At 42.8% G+C, this 17,360-nt stretch overlaps 1 pseudogene; it reads left to right on the top strand.

Moving 5' to 3' along the window:
* Positions 1–16,670: 16,670 nt before the first annotated feature.
* On the top strand, positions 16,671–17,048 carry LOC124500995 (ragulator complex protein LAMTOR3-like; annotated as a pseudogene).
* The last annotated feature ends 312 nt before the right edge of the window (positions 17,049–17,360 follow it).

The raw sequence follows: 17,360 nt of genomic DNA, 5'->3' as shown, positions 1-17,360 counted from the left end.
CGTCAGGAAACCCAGAACACCCTGACTGTGGCCAGGGTGTAGCATCTTTGTGGCGAAGGAGCATTCCATGAATGGAAACTGCCAGCCTTTCCTTCTGTGAGGAGAGGCAGGATTTCATGTGAACGTGTGATGCCTGGCAGGGAGCCAAGAATAAGAGCAGGAAACGGGAGCCCAAGGGAGATAACTGCCATGAACATGGAGGGGAGGGGGCAGGATAAACAGAGGACTTTCAATTTAGCAAAGCATTCGAGAGCCCGCTGGATTAAGGACAGCCCTCAGGGAGAGCCAGGGATATTAGGACAAGGGGGAGACAGCCGTGGCAGGCGGGGAGACTAAGTGCTGGTGGAGCGATTAAAGGGCGGAGCAAATGAGTAGGAAACCACAGAATCATACAAAACCCAAAAGCAGGCATCTGAAATGTTCAAAAAAAAAAGAAAGAAAGAAATTATAAGGCAAAACATAGGCGACCAGAGTTTATGCTTAGTAGCTGAAAGTATTTGAAACAACATTTTGGAATGAGAAACATATGAAATAAAAGGCAGCTGTCATTTGACTTAGCAGCTTGAGAAATGTGACTTGTCCCCAGGGGGATTTGGAGGAAGGAATAGTCAGAAAGAACAAGTTCAGAATTCTAAATGAAGATGAGGAGCTGAATGGGCCCAGAAGGGCTTTCCCCCATGTTTAACAGTTATGAACAAAATCAGAAATACCAGATTTCATAAGGCCCATTAGAATATACAAATTGTATTCTCCCTGCTCTACGCCCATCTACGCCCATTATAAATAAATTCCAGCCATTTGGTACCCACACTCCAGGAACTTCACATCCATTACCCCAGATTCTCCCAACAATCCTGCAAGTACTATTACTATTATTGTCCCATTCTACAGGTTAGGAAAGTGAGGCAGAAAGTTTGCATAACTTACCCAAAGTCCCACACACAGCTGGCAAAAGGCCAAGTAAGGGAGTAAACCCAAATCGCTCTTTCTCCAGGCAAATTCTACTACCCTGTGGAGAATCCCAAACAGAGGCTTTCTAGATGGTCCGATCCTGTTTTCAGAAGGGGAAGGGGAGCAAAGAAGAGGGGCTCAACATACATCGGAAGTGATGGAATTTGAGTGGAGTTCTATGGGGCCTGGGAAGAGAAATCTTTAAGATGACTCTATCCAGATCCTCCATTTTAATGTCAGAGGATCCTTCCAATCTTGAGGCTTGGGCAGCAAGGTAGCACATTTTTCTAGCACAGTAGCATATATTGCTACCATTTGTGTACTCATTTGCTCACTCAACAAACATCTTTCAAGGGCCAAGAACTGTGTACTACGAAAATATTTTTCCAATAAGCAACCAGAAGGTGCTTGATTTGCATTTCCTTTTGATTTGACCTTTCTTGTTCATTTTAGTGCATTTCCACTTAATTCACTGAATCAGGTCCTCAAATGCTCCTTCAAAACCTCAGTGCAACTAATAATCAGCATACAGCTACCTTTAGAACATTTATGATCAAATAACAGTCCTTGGCTTTTTCCAGTTGTAATTGTGTTTTCTGTTCAGTAACACGGGAAGGTCTGGAAGCATGTATTTTCTTTAGCAAATATGAATAGTGAAGGCCTCTTAGATTCCTGTTTCTGAGCTGAGGAGAGTAATTGAAAGGCTGCTTTGTAAAGGCTCTTTTTCAGAGCATGAGTTCGACTTGAGTTTTATTAGAAATCTAGAAACCTGGGCAGGGGCAGTGGGGAGGCAAGGAAGAGAATAAAACCATATACGTTTGCCAAATCCTAAAACATTATCCCCCATTTGGTCAGACTAAGCGCCAGGTTCATGCTGGTCTACTCATCAATAAACTTTTGCTGTGTAACAAATGACCCGAAAACATAGTGGCTGAAAATAATAAATACATCATTTCCCACAATCCTGATCCTGTGTCTGCTGGGTGGTTGTATGGGTCTCTTTGGCCAGGCCTGCCTTGTCTAGGATGCCACCCACGTTCATATGTCTGGGACTCACCTATGCTGAATGGGGCCTGTCTCCTCTCAGGGGACAGCTGGGCCTCATCACATACATATGAAAGGTTCTCAATAGCAAGGGAGGGCCAGTCCCAAAGGACAAGCACTTTTCAAGACTCTTCTTTCACTCTACTGTCCCGTTGCCCAAAGCCAAGTCAAATCCAAGGGGTGCAAAAATAGACTCTACTTCTTCTTTCTTTTTTTTTAACCTTTTATTTATTTTTGAGACAGGGAGAGACAGAGCATGAACAGGGGAGGGGCAGAGAGAGAGGGAGACACAGAATCTGAAACAGGCTCCAGGCTCCGAGCTGTCAGCACAGCGCCCGATGCGGGGCTCGAACTCATGGACCACGAGATCGTGACCTGAGCTGAAGTCGGAAGCTCAACCGACTGAGCCACCCAGGCGCCCCTAGACTCTACTTCTTAATGGGTGGGTCTACAAAATATTGCCACCATTTTTTTTTTCTTATTCCCTCGGATGCTGGGAGCTTTGCAGGCTGAGGACCCTCAACTGTCAGCCTTCCCTAGAAATTGTTCCTTTTTCCCCAAAGAAAGCCACCTCTCTCAAGGACATTCCCCTTTCTTCCCAGAAGCAGTCTGCAGTGGTAACTGGTCAATACAGAGACATAACAGCGTAGCTCCTTGCCCAAAGATGAGATGAGTCTGAGGAGTCAGGTCAGCCTCAGAGCTCCCCAACAGTTTGGCTTTTGTTGAACCCAAATTGCAACCTAACTCCATTTTCTGCCCAATCCTGCTTCCCTCCCCTTCCACCACAGGTGTCCGGCCTGAGCACACTCCCCAGTAGACCTATTGCCATCTAATCTCTGTCCCAGCAGCTGCAAAGAGGGAAATCTAGGGTTGTGTCACCTGCTGGTTGACAGGTGATGAGAACCCTCTTTCTGTTGACATGAGCAGTGTGTTTCGCCCCTGATGCAAGTTGGCAGTGGAACTGGTAAAATTGCCACGGGTGGTGATCCTGGTGGAGGAAAAGGCACTAATGGGTGCCACTTAACAGGCTTTTGAAAAATACGGAGGAAACTGTCATTATAAAGTTAATGGAAATAAAGGACTATTGCTGGAGAACAATGTATGCTTTGAAAGAAGACAACGAATGTCTGAGAGTAAGTAAAAGTGAACTAAAATCTATGCACAAAAGCACAAGGACCTCTTTAGCACCATAGAAAGAAATGCTCATCTACTGCAGCCAAAGATTGGAACCCAAAACCGGAAGGAGTTTGGGCTCCTAATGTCTCTGTGAAGCAGAGCCACGATGTCAGCTTAGACTTTTTCCATGAGAAAAGAAATAAATGTCTACCTAATTTAACGTATCATTATTTGGGTTCTATTTCATGTCTAGTCCAAGTCATACCCTGCTTAGACTGAATGTCTGTGTTTCCCCAAATTCACGTGTTAAACCCTAATCCCCAGTGTGATGGTGTCAGAAGGTGGGACTTTGGAGGGGTGCTTAGCTACTAAGGATGGGACCCTCAGGAATGGAAGCAGTGTCTTTATAAAAGAGAGCCAAAGAGCTCCCCCACTCCTTCCATCATGCAGGGACACAGGGAAGGTGGCAGTCTGGAACCCAGAAGAGGGCCCTCACCAGAGCTCAACCATGACCTTGATCTTGGTCAGCCAGGTTCCAGAACTATCAAAAATAAATTTCTGCTGTTGACAAGCCACCCAGTTTATGGTATTTTGTTAGAGAAGCCCAAACGGACTAAGTCATACTCTAACCATCAGAACTGAGCTTACTTCAAATCAACCAAAAAGGAACAGAACTGGGACTTCCAGTATGGCAGGGATGTGGCACCAGCAACCTCAGCCTCCATGTGCACACCCAATGCACCCACAGGCAGGGCTGACCGGAAAGCTCTATAGAAGCTGCACAAAGTCTTCTGTACCCCAAATGTCTAAAAGGTTTACAAATGGAAAGTCTCTCTCTGCTCCTTACTAAAACACTTGCCTTAGCCACACCTGTTTAAGAAATGTGCCAGATGACGTGTTTATTCAGCTTACTATATACAGCCAATCTTCCAGGTGACATCTGCACTTTTACAAAAGCCTTCTGTGTTACCTTGGGCAAAGTTTGCCAGGAGGAGGGACAGGACCCCACCAGCCATTGGCTGGTGGAGAAAGGAAGGCAGTGGGTGGCATTTCCAAGGTGCTGATTTAGCACACTCCTTTTTTCTTTGGATGACAAGCCATTTGAGAAGTAGAAAGGAGAGTCTGATAAGGACCAATGTTATCGGCTTTCTGGCTGCTGTAGCTGGATTAGAGACCAGCAGAGGCATGAAGCCAAAAGCAATACTTTACTCCTTCCCTCCTGAATTTAGTTTACACACCCAGTCTCAGGTATAACTGTGAATTTCCTTGCACCCCCCTGCCTCAACACCACCAGATGCAGGCAACCCCTCCCAGATGCCAGACCTGTCCTGAGCTGCTCACTCAAGGAGAAGGCAGGTGCAAACAGAACACACACACATTTTGGACAAAGCCCACCTCTGAGAAAGAGAGTTCAGGAAGGGCTATATTGTATATGTTCACTTTCCCTGGTCTCAGTCTCACCAGTGGGATATGTCCCTTCTCCCCCTGGGGGAGGGATTAGTAAAAAAAAAAAAAAAAAAAAAAAAAAAAAAATGAAGATCTGGGACATAGATGTATCAAAAGAGACAGAAATAGAGCTCCCTTCTCTGCCGGAAGTTAGGGATGGGTGAAGCAGGTATTCAAGAAACCCAGTCATAGTACTGGTCCTGGATGGGGAGATTAAGATAACGTTCATATCTACCATTTGTTGACCACTCACTATGTGCCAGACATTGTGCTAAACAAACAAATAGCCTGAAAAACTTGGGCTCAACCTGGGCTCCTGTCAACATGCCAAGGGGATAGAGGATGTTAAATGGACCCAGGAGCCAATTCGAAGAGGCTTCCTCTGCCCAAAGATGGAACTGTTTGAGCATAAATAAATACAATAACTGAAATGGATTGAAACCTATATTTAATCTGTGAGTTTCAGTGATACTTCTCAGAAAACCCTAATTGCTCACTGTTGGAGGATGCCAACGAACAAACTCCATGTTCATAAAGCTGGTAAATAAAGAAAAAGTATCAAGCATTTATTCTAATTTTTCTATATGGACTATGCCACTGGGGAACCAAATAGTAGATGAGGCAAAAACTCTTTTTTAAAAAAGTATCCCACCTAATAAGTGAAGAAGGGATTATAGGATTCAAAACCTCATCATTTTGCAAGCCCTGAAATTATATAAACTTCCTCATGAAGCCTCAACAGCTGCTACAGCCACAAAAAAAAGACAACCAGACATATACCTCTGGTAGAAGAACACAACACTACCTATGAAGAAGTCTTGACAAGAGAGATCAAATCTGGGGCGCCTGGGTGGCGCAGTCGGTTGAGCGTCCGACTTCAGCCAGGTCACGATCTCGCGGTCTGGGAGTTCGAGCCCCGCGTCAGGCTCTGGGCTGATGGCTCAGAGCCTGGAGCCTGTTTCCGATTCTGTGTCTCCCTCTCTCTCTGCTCCTCCCCCGTTCATGCTCTGTCTCTCTCTGTCCCAAAAATAAATAAACGTTGAAAAAAAAAATTAAAAAAAAAAAAAAAGATCAAATCTAACATGATCAAGAAATTTTATCCAAAAACTACTTCATACAGGAATATCCCATTAGGGAGGCCCAACTGGGAAACTCAACAGGACAAAGAAACCAATTTCTTTAAGAAATAAGTTCCAGGGGCGCCTGGGTGGCGCAGTCGGTTAAGCGTCCGACTTCAGCCAGGTCACGATCTCGCGGTCCGTGAGTTCGAGCCCCGCGTCGGGCTCTGGGCTGATGGCTCAGAGCCTGGAGCCTGTTTCCGATTCTGTGTCTCCCTCTCTCTCTGCCCCTCCCCTGTTCATGCTCTGTCTCTCTCTGTCCCAAAAATAAATAAACGTTGAAAAAAAAATTAAAAAAAAAAAAAAAAAAGAAATAAGTTCCAGGGACGGGGCGCCTGGGTGGCGCAGTCGGTTAAGCGTCCGACATCAGCCAGGTCACGATCTTGCGGTCCGTGAGTTCGAGCCCCGCGTCGGGCTCTGGGCTGATGGCTCAGAGCCTGGAGCCTGTTTCCGATTCTGTGTCTCCCTCTCTCTCTGCCCCTTGCCCGTTCATGCTCTGTCTCTCTCTGTCCCAAAAATAAATAAACGTTGAAAAAAAAATTAAAAAAAAAAAAAAAGAAATAAGTTCCAGGGAGAAGAAATAAAGATGGAGACAAAATTCTAGAGATTTCATCAACAAATCACAATATGTGGACTTTATTTGGATTCTGACACAAACGAACAGTTAATGAAAAAAACCTGTAAAACATTTATGAGACAAATTGAAACATAAACATTGGCTGTATTATTTGATGATATTAAGGAATCATTGTCAACATATTTAGGTGTGATAGTAGGATTGTGATTGTGTAAACTATCTGTTAACTGTGTTAAGTGTTTTTTAAAAAACAAACAGTTCTAATATTTTAGAGATGGACACTGAAATATTTACAGATGTAAGGATATGATCTGGAATTTGCTTCGAAATAATATCGGGGAAGATTAAGTAGAAGTTTAGACAAAACCAGCTTGGCCATAACTTGATCATTGTTGAAGCCAGGTGATGGTATCTGAAGATTTATTATATGAATCTGAGTATTTTTGCAAATGTTTATAAATTTCCACAATAAAAGTTAAAAGAAAAATATTGAAAGGGAACTGATTTGGTGGGTGGGTAAGCTGTGGCAAGAAAGAGTTTGTGCTTCACAGCCTTATATTTGGATTGGGGCAGGACCTCAGCTAGTGGTTGGAACTCCAGGAAGTGGGAAGGAAGCACTAGGTAAATGGTCAGGCTCACTGAGGGGCTCTAACAACAACATTAAAACTGGAGTACAGTCCCAAGCACCAGGCAGGAACATCATCAGAAAGACCTAGAGAGAGGTGGGGGGAGATCAGCATGGTAGACACATAGACACTTGCTGCTTATGGCTGCCAGACTAATTTCCAGACCCCACCCGCTGGCAGACACAGGGCACTCAATGTACTGCCAACACTGTGTAGATTGATTCCAGAACTGGGCGGGACTGAGCTTGCCAGCAAAGGTCCCCCATGCCTACAAGTTGAGCTTGGCAGGAAAAAGGCAGACGGTAGTACCTGCTGTGCCTCAACCCACTGAGACAATTTTAGGATTGAATGGGGAAGTACATAACAGAAAGGTTTGGTTGCCTACCTTCTCTTTCTGGGAAAAGTTCTCAGCCTCTATGTGGTTGAGACCGCCATGTTGGAACCACATGACCCCACCCCTCTGGCCACAGCTGACTGTTCCAAGAATGCACACCTAACCCAAAGGGGAAAAAATTCATGGACTGAGTTTAGTCCACCACATTCCTACTCAAGTATTGGAACAAGTAAACTAAGAAACCAAGATTAATAACTGCGAACCACACCATCACACAATAGAGGCATCGAACTTATAAGGTCATTGCAATGGACTGAATTTTTCTGTCCCCTGAAAACTCATGCTCAAACCAAATCCCCAACATGACAGTGTTTAAAGGTCAGCATTTAGGACATAATTAGGTCATTCATGAAGGCGGAGCCCTCATGAATGGAATTTGAGCCTTTAAAAGAGACCCCAGAGAGTTCCCTCACCTCTTTCTGCCATGTGAGGGCACAAAGAGGAGTTGACAGTCTGCAGCCTGGAAGGGAGTCCTCACCAGAACCTGACCGTGCCGGCACCGTGATCACGGACTTCTAGCCTCCAGAAACTTCTGTTGTTTATAAGCTTCTCTGTCTGTGGTATTCTATTAAAGCAGCCTGAACAGACTCAGACAGTATGTATGTAGGTTTGGCTCCAGTTTACCTGTGTGACTTTGGTGTCCTTGAACCCCTGTTCTCCTATCGATAATGTGGGAGTAATAAAGGTAACTATTTCAATGTGCATTTCACAAGGATAGAGTGCAAATGTTTATAAAAATACTTCTATAGTAAAAGTTCAATAACTATGAGCTATCATGAATATTACTAGCAGGGTTAATACTACCCTTGGCTATGACCATGCTTGGCCACATGAGAGCAAAGGAAGCGAGTCACAAGAGACAACAATTCTAGCACAGGTTGAACACTTCCCAGCACCAGGCATTGTGCACTCTGTTTGACAAGAAGCAACTGACTAAAACCTCAAGACAACCCCTGAGTCTGGCAGGACTTCACCAATGAGGAAACTGAGGCATAAACTGATTTGCCAAAGGTTTAGGAAGTGGCGACAGCAGGAATGAAGATTAGCATTGTGCTTCAGAGCCTATATCCTTCACCATTCTGTGACTACTTCATTAGGCAGGTAAGCAAACTGAGGCCCAGGGAAGATCCTGCAGCTCCAAGAAATTGGGTAGGGGGACATGGTGAAGGGGCCCAAAAGCCAGAGAGTGTGACTTGTGACCCTGATGTCCAACTCCAGGCCCTGGGAGGCCCAAGTGAAATAACCTGGTGAAGTCCTTGAATGATCCCCCTTCATCTGAGTGAAGTTTTCTGTTCTGACTAAAACAACGAGAATTCTGATGAGCTTCAGTCACCCACATTAGATCCAGTGCACCAAACCTCTGCCTAAGGGCTCTGGTGCCAGGAAAAACATCATGACATGGGTATTACAGCTCAAATGTCTGGTTATTCTAGTGGAAGCTCATCCCATCTAGTGGAAGCCCCATCTAACTGCTGCTTCTATATGGCAAATCCCCGTTAACCAGAATAAACCCTCCATTCCCCTGCACAAAGAAGGCCTTGTCCGAGAGAATGGTCAGCACGTGACCAGAACAAGATGTAGTGTGGATAATTCTCTTTTGAGAAAACATCCCTTCAGGCACAAGTCACAAAATAAACAGAGACAGGGCAAAACCACTAACAAGAGAGAAATTGGAAAGCCAAAATGTTAAGGACAGAGCAAAAAGAGCTTTTTAAATGAGACCAGACTAAAAAATAAAGACCTTCTCCTTCCCCTTGCCTGTTTTTCCACCCATCACCTCCAGCCCTCAATTTTTTTTTTCAAAAGCCATTTAAAAAAAACTATAAATTTTTCCATCTGAGACAAAAGTTGTTAAATGGAAAGAGAAAATGGAGCAAAGAATACCAATTGTCAACTCTCTGAAGCTAACTGGTAGACCTTAACCATCTCCAGTTTTATCCTGAGAAACCCGCAGCCCTACACCCATACCCAAGAATCAACAACTAGGAAACTATATAATGGCACATAGAACTTGAAAAGCCAACATGGGTTTAAAAAGATAAAAGAGGATGATCCTCTTTAAATAAGGCAACAGCTAAGTGTAACAAAGGCATTCCATTTGAGTTTACAGAGAGAAGCACCATAACTCCAAAATCATGTAGCTCTGGGACCACATCTTGGCTCTGCCAGTCAGCAGCTAATGACCTTGAGCAAGTTGCTTAGCTTTTCTGGGCTTCAGTTTCTTCATCTATATAAAGAGGGTGATTAAAAATAGCACCTACCTCAGAGGATTGCTGTGAAGATTCCTCCACAGCGGCAAACTGGACACACTCCACACTCACTATCATTTTTATAATGTAATTATCTAATTATTTTGTGATTATTATGACATGATTATAAAAGTAAGGAAAACCAAAGTTGTATCAAGAGCTTAAGCAGCATATGTGACTGTGGGTTCTATGGGAACCTTCAAAACAAAATGGAAGCACACACACAGCTAACACACCTCAAGAGGATGGAGCGCATCAGGCCTCCTTTATACGGACTTCCCTGAAGAAAAGTAGTATTTGTGGAATGACCTGTGTTGTTGTTGTCAATGGAGCCATGCTTGCAGTGATTGGTGTCTACGTTCTCCAAGGTGGAAAAGCAATGCTTGGTGTTGGGTGGCCTGCTAAAACAGGAGCTCCAGAAACCCTTGGTGGAGGGTTGAGCCAACAGGTAGCCTCTGTTCCATCACTCTCAACTTTCCAGAAGGGCTCCTGGCATAGCAGGAGTGGCCTCCTAGTGTTGTGGTTAAACAAATCAGCAGTGGAATCCCACCGGCCTGGGGTCAATTCTCTCTAATGCACTGGCTAGATGCACAGCCTTAGACATATCGCTTCACATGTCAGAGCCTGAGCTGCTCCATCTACATCATGGCACTAGGGAACCTCACTGCATAGGTTTGTGGAGAATTCGATGAGATAATATACCACTTGGCATGGGGCCTGACCCAGAATAGCCACCACATAAAGGGTGGCTCTTATTTTCATTGGAAGACACAAGAGCATTCTAGCACAGGAAACTATCAAGCTCATCACAGCCCAAGAAATAAGAACATCAAAAGCAGAGATTTCAAGATGAGTTGGAGATTGGAACCTGCACTGTCCTCACGTAAAAAACATCCAGATGTTGAGACTAGGGTGGACCGAAATGCTGATTGTAAAGAACATAATATTCCCAATCATCAAAAGTGAACAACTTAGGCAAACATTTCTGGGTGTTCATTAGAACTCAACACGGTACTGCTGAAATTCCAGGAGGAAGGACACAAGTTCATCAGAGTGTCCACTAGTCTGCCAAATGCCTTTTCCAACAGCCTGACTCTCAACCACACATCTTCAGTTGAAAGAACTCCATTTAAAAAGCCATCTGAGGGGGCGCCTGGGTGGCTCAGTCGGTTGAGCGTCCGACTTCGGCTCAGGTCATGATCTCGCGGTTTGTGAGTTCGAGCCCCACATCGGGCTCTGTGCTGACAGCTCAGAGCCTGGAGCCTGCTTCGGATTCTGTGTCTCACTCTTTCTCTGCCCCTCCCCTGCTCACGCTCTGTCTCTCTCTGTCTCAAAAAAAAAAAAAAAAAAAAAAAAAAAAAAAAAAAAACATTAAAAAAAATAATAATTTAAAAAGCCATCTGAGAAGGCCCTGGCCAAGAAAGGAAAGTCACTTTCCATGGATCAACAAAGAAGAATCTCCTCTCTGCAGCCAAAGCTTCCCACTACTCCTTTCACCAATTAGTGAAAATACAACCTTGGTCTCAAAGCCAAAATCAACGGCTTCACTTCATGTGACTTTCACCGATGATTGAGCAAAACCAACACCTGAGTCCCCTTCAGGTGTACTCCCCAGGGATGGGCTCCAAGACTACATTTAGTACTGCAAATTAAAGTCCTGATACTGCATCTTGGAAAAATGAACCAGTATTAAAGAAGGATCTTTCCATACTGAATCTTCCTCTGAAACAGAGAATGGCAAAAACAAGACAAAGGCTCAATATATGCACAGCCTAGGAGCCATGGAGAGGACTCGGTTACACAGAAGCACAACTGAGAGCCATTTGAAGGAGAAAGGGGAAAGAATTCAAGAATTCAAACGAGGAAACAGGACAGTATATTCATAGCCATTGCAGATAACCTCCAAAATTTAGCAGCTTAAAAGAGTATCAAATACTTATTATCTCAATCAGTTCCTATGGGTCCAAAACTCTGGAGCACCCTAGCTAGCTAATTCTAACTTACCTGAGCCTATCGCTCTTTGCCCCAGGCTATAGCCATCTCATCCCCCAACCACCCCAGCCCCAACATATAGTTCAAAACAGGGGTCTATCTCCCAAGAGCAGAACTTGGTTGCCTCTATGTTTGGTTGGTTAGTTGCTATTGGTTTGTTTGGGGTTTCATTTTGTATTTCTTATATTCCATGCTTTCCTCTATAATTTGTCCAGAATTGATTGAAGCTTGGTTTTCACAAGAAGAGACTGAAGCCTGTGCTAATTCACCATCTTGGAAGGATCTGGAGATCTCTTATAAAACTTTATATATACAATAGAGACCCTATTGCCTAAATGATTCCAAAGACTGTCAATCAGAAAAGATGGTTAGGGGGCGCCTGGGTGGCTCAGTCGGTTAAGTGTCCAACTTCAGCTCAGGTCATGGTCTCGAGGTGCGTGAGTTCGAGCCCCGCCTTGGGCTCTGTGCTGACAGCTCAGAGTCTGGGGCCTGTTTCGGATTCTGTGTCTCCCTCTCTCTCTGACCCTCCCCTGTTCATGCTCTGTCTGTCTCTGTCTCAAAAATAAATAAACGTTAAAAAATTAAAAAAAAAAGATGGTTAAAGTAGGGAGTCATTTTTTTAAAATGATGCATACATACCTTGAGTATTTTAACTTAAAAAACAAAAACACACAAAAATTCCTGAGACAATCTGCTATTGCTACTCAAAGGAAAACAGTTCATTTCTTTTTCTTGTTAAAAAAGGAGAAGGAAAGAAAACTAACCCAATGTTGCCATGTTTGAGCCAAGGGTTTTTCCTTGAATATTGATCTGCTGGTCAAAGTTCCATTTTTTCTTTCTGGCAAAAATCATAGCCATTTAACATTATCTAAACTATCCTATTTCTGTTTCTTTAAAATGGAATAAGAAGTCAAAGATGCTTGTAAGAAATCTGATTGCAGAATTTTAAAGTTTTTCTATACCACAACTATTTTAATGCAGTTATTTTTAAGCATCTCATTACTCTTTTTTTTTTGAAACATTCATCCTCATTTTCATAAAAACAACCCCTCACCTGCAGTCCTGTTTCATCACTTTTTAACATTTGTGAAAATATTTATTGGTAATCAAGTGCATTAAGTATAATCAGCTGGATAGGTTTGGAAACAAACATTATTCCCTCTTGGTAAAAATACAATGACGGGAGAAAAAGAATCTCATTCTATAAAGGAGGCAATAGCCATGATTATTTAGTGTACCTGCAGGGCTAACTAGAGAAAAAAAGAGTGCAGATATAGACACATCATCCAGCCCTTCTGGAAAAACTGTTAAATGGACATCAGGTAGGAGAAGGTCTACATTACCTCTACTAAGATATGATTTGGTAATCAGCTAATAAGATATCTCAACTCAAGACAGCCACTCCTCCAATTTAAATACTTGTCTCCAACGATTCAAGTACTTTGGGGGGAAATGATATATTAGGTGACTGTCTTCCAGAAACAACTTAAGTCAACCATCAGAGTCTACCCATGCATGAGTATTGAAAGCCAACTTCTCCTTCACAATGATGCCAGTCTAGTCTTTCCCCTCCAGTCCTACAGGTTCTCATCAACTGGTGCAAGATTCTCACCCTGGTTACTCAAATAACACAACATTGCTGCTAAGCTACACTGGGCACATTGCTTCCCTGCCTAAAGCAGGCATCACACAGGAAGCCTGGAAAGCAGGCTTCCCTCCTGAGAGGCAAAGTGATAAGAACACAGGTCCCAACACAGGCCACATGGCTTGCTAGATGTGCAATCTTCAGCAAAATACTTAACCTCTCTGAGCTTTAATTTGTCCATATTGAATGAGGATTCATTTATTCAGAAAATGTTTTTGAAGTGCCTGCTACATGTCAGGCATTGTGTTAGGTCTGGGCATCCATAATTAATGGGCAGAGGTCCTGACATTGTTAAGTTGACATTCCCATGGGGGAGACACAGAATTCCAAACTGAGGTATGTGCTCTGAGGGAAAATTACAGAGCATTATACGAGGGTATGGGAGAGACTAATTTAGCCTGGAGAGGTCATGGATAATAATCATCTTTACCTCATAGATTCTTCTGAGGAATAAATGAGATTGGGAGCCTGAATAGTGCCTGGCACATGGCTAGAGCTCTGTAAATGGTCATTACTTCTGTTATTCAGCACAGTCAGATGTCAGCCTTGGGGGGGTTGACAAGTGTACAAATGCCACGTTTCCTGCTCAACATGCCATTCCTGCCTGCATTTCTGTGGCTCATTCTACCTCAGAGCTAACTGGCAGTGGGAAACCAAGTCTTCTTGGAGAAAGAGCAAATGGAAGGGACAGCAAAAAGGTCTCCTGGCATTTAAATGGAGCCAAAAAGGTTTCAGAAATATCTCGCTATTGCTAATGAGAGGAAGCCAGTCCCTTTCTCTTTATCGTTTAAAAAAAGAAAGAAAAGAAAACTAGTAGTGAATGAATGAACATGACTGTCCTTAACCAAAGAACTCTTGGTGAGAAGGGTTCTTTGAGCAACTTGGGTAAGAAATAATACAAATAGTAGGATCTCAATCATCTCCATTTAGCCTTTCAAGAGTTATTCTGGCCATTTTCCCTGAGGGATCCATCCCTGCCTTGGGTTCCAATGAATCCATGCATTCTCCTGAATGGCACCTCTTCCCTGGCTTCACAGCCCAGCAGAGGGCCAACACAGTCTGGTTAATCAAGAATGAATGAATGAATGAATGAATGAATGAGACTAACTTTTCCTTCTCCGTGATATTTTTCGTAATCTTTCTTCCATTCAACCTGGAGAAGTATATTCGAATCTCAAAATGTCAAGCCTAGTGAGCTGTGAGAGCTCGTCCAACACAGTCATTTTCAAATAAGTGTTGACACGGGACACTTTTGTCAGATGAAACTTTTACCCAAAACCCTACTGCAGAAAATGAGGAAACAAAGCAGTATTTTCCATGTGATGAATTCAAGTTATTTGTCAATGATTTTGATTGAGGTTCTCTGACGGATCCAACAAGTTATACTGTGGAATTCTGCATAATACAGATAGTTCCGTCCTATACTAACTTCAGCATCTAATTTTTTTCTTTGTATTTTTGTTGTTGTTGTTGTTGTTGTTGTTGTTGTTGTTGTTGTTGTTAGTGCTGCACAGGTGCCAGATCCTGATTTCCACAATCAGGCAATTACAATTTGTCAGTAATCTTTATGTGGTAAATGAGAAAAACTCCATTCAACTTAGATCAAAGGGGATAAAAGTGGAGGGGAGCATTTCTTTCAGCTCACATAAAGAAGAGTCAAGGGCTTTAGGTGATTCAGCCGTGAGAGTCTCTTCACCTCTCAGCCCTGCTCTGCCTCGGGTAGACTTTATCATCAGAGAACTCTCTGAGCTGGAGGGAAACATGGCCCCAGTAGCTCTAGGTTTACACTATAGTTAAAGCTCATGATCCTAGAAGAAAACAGAATGTTTTTCCCCCTAAAGTTCTGGAGAAAATTCAAGGACAGGCCCTGATCAGGCAGTCTTGGGTCACATGCCCTTTTCAGAAGGGATAACTACAGGTCAGGGAAATGGGGAACTCTTATTGGCCAGGTTAGGGCCATGTTGCCATGTTGGTGGTGAGCTAGGATATGAGGTCAGCCCCTCCCATGCATGAAGAATGGGTTTCCCACAGGGCAGAGGGTTTCTGTTAGCAGAACAAGAAGTGAAAGGGAAATGTGCTAGGTAGGCAAAACCCATAGCTACCAGAGCTCACTTAACATGCATAAATAGTTGCATACATAAGAGTTTTGATAGCTCACCTTCCTATCTCAGTGTAATGGAACAGACTCAGAGCTTGAGGGATAGCAGGAGTTTTTGGTCTGACAATGAATCACTAACAGTTATTCAGATTCCTTAATCACGAAGTGTTACCTTAGGAGGGATTTGATGAACACTATCTTCAGCCAATTTAAATCTTCCTTGTTTTGCAAAACCAGAATACTTTTCAAATATATCTTGAAACATTCAACAACATTTTTTAATAATTAGAAATCTCAGTTCCTGTTCTGGAGGCTATTCACAAGATACTTCAAAACTATCTATTTTGTACTGAATGTTCAGTACAAATGTAACCTTTCTATTGCTTTAATGAAACTTTAGCTGTTGCTGGAGGCACAGCCATATTGTGAGCCCTACATTGCCATATTGAAGCCATTCTGCTTACTAAAGTCAGAACTGTAACAAAAACTTAAATATGGAAATGATCTATGACATTATATAGTCACACTCAGCATGTTCTATGTTCTGCTGTTCTACCCAGCTGATCTATTAAGCTAAGACTACGCCTCACCCAATCTGTACTTGACAATGGCCTACACATGTGTTATAAGAATGTATTCACTCGCACAATTTTAGACAAGTAGATGAGTGCTGGGTTAAATTGTTTCTAAATATTAGTGTAACATCCCAGCCCTGCAAATCAGTGAGACTTCCACAAGAATTTTAAATATATGCAGAGCTCTGGTCCACAGTCTGCATAAACCATACAATATACGTTAAAAAGCACAATGGTGGTGGTTTTCATTTGCTACATTGTGATATATAATACATTCTGGTGTATGTTGTCGACAGTCCTTTTTAATCAACTTTATTGAGGAACAATCAGCATGCAATAAAATGAACCCCTTTCAAGAGTATATTTCAATGAGTTTTCTAAACAATTAAAATTAATTTTTAAAATGATATTCTAGGGATGCCTGGACGGCTCCCTTGGTTAGGCATCTGACTCTTGATCCCAGCTCAGGTCATGATCTCACAGTTTATGGAATCAAGCCCCACATCGGGCTCTGCACTGACAGCACGGAAGCTGCCTGGGATTCTCTCTCTCTCCCTCTCTCTCTGCCCCTCCCCTGCTCTCTCTCTCTCTCTCTCTCTCTCTCTCTCTCTCTCACTCTTTCTCTCTCAAAATAAATAAACAAACTTAAAAAAAATAAAATAAAATGATATTCTAGATTATAATCTTCAGCACTTACATTGGATCTAATCGTTCCCATCTTAAAAGTACCCTCCCAGGGAGATGGTTTTTGAAGCTGTCCCTGAATTCACAGCTGAGAGAACACGGCAACCCAGAAAACCAGGAGTGGAGATTGATCCTGTGAGAGAAAGGGGTTCATCATGGCGGATGACCTGAAGCGATTCCTGTAGAAAAAATTACCAAGTATTGAAAGGTTCCATGCTATCATTGTGTCAGATAGAGATGGAGAGCCTATTATTAAAGTGGCCAATGATAATACTCCAGAACATGCCTTGAGACCTGGTTTCTTATCTACTTTTGCCCTGGCAACAGACCAAGGAAGCAAACTTGGACTTTCAAAAAATAAAAGTATTATTATCTGTTACTATAACACCTACCAGATGGTTCAATTCAATCGTTTGCCTTTGGTGGTGAGTTTCATAGCCAGCAGCAACACCAATACAGGACTCATCGTCAGCCTAGAAAAGGAACTTGCTCCATTTGTCAAAGAATTGAGACACATTGTGGAAGTTTCTTAATCTGGCAGTGGTTTTGATGTACACCTTATTTTCATTATAACAGACACAATATCAATCCAACAATCTTTAGACACGGCAATGCTTGTATCCATATGCTCAAGAAAGGGCTCCTTCCCCACCTTCCACTAAAGAAAGAGCTCATAGATATCATTTCTGGACAGATTGTTATCTTTTCTTGTGTAGGGTCTTTTCTTAATTTAGTGAGATCTGGGGATACCACAGAAAGGGTTCAGTACATCACAGCTCCCATGGAGTTAGTCCAGTCACCAGATATGCATGAGTTTCTATTCAGAGGGTCAGAATCAAAATGGT

The sequence above is a fragment of the Lynx rufus genome, unplaced genomic scaffold, assembly GCF_022079265.1.
Source record: "Lynx rufus isolate CCGP_SWC_20201006 ecotype Redwood Valley unplaced genomic scaffold, mLynRuf1.p SCAF_7, whole genome shotgun sequence".
Taxonomy (NCBI): Eukaryota; Metazoa; Chordata; class Mammalia; order Carnivora; family Felidae; genus Lynx; species Lynx rufus.
Note: the sequence above shows the minus strand (reverse complement) of the source record. Positions and strands in the feature narration are given on the sequence as shown.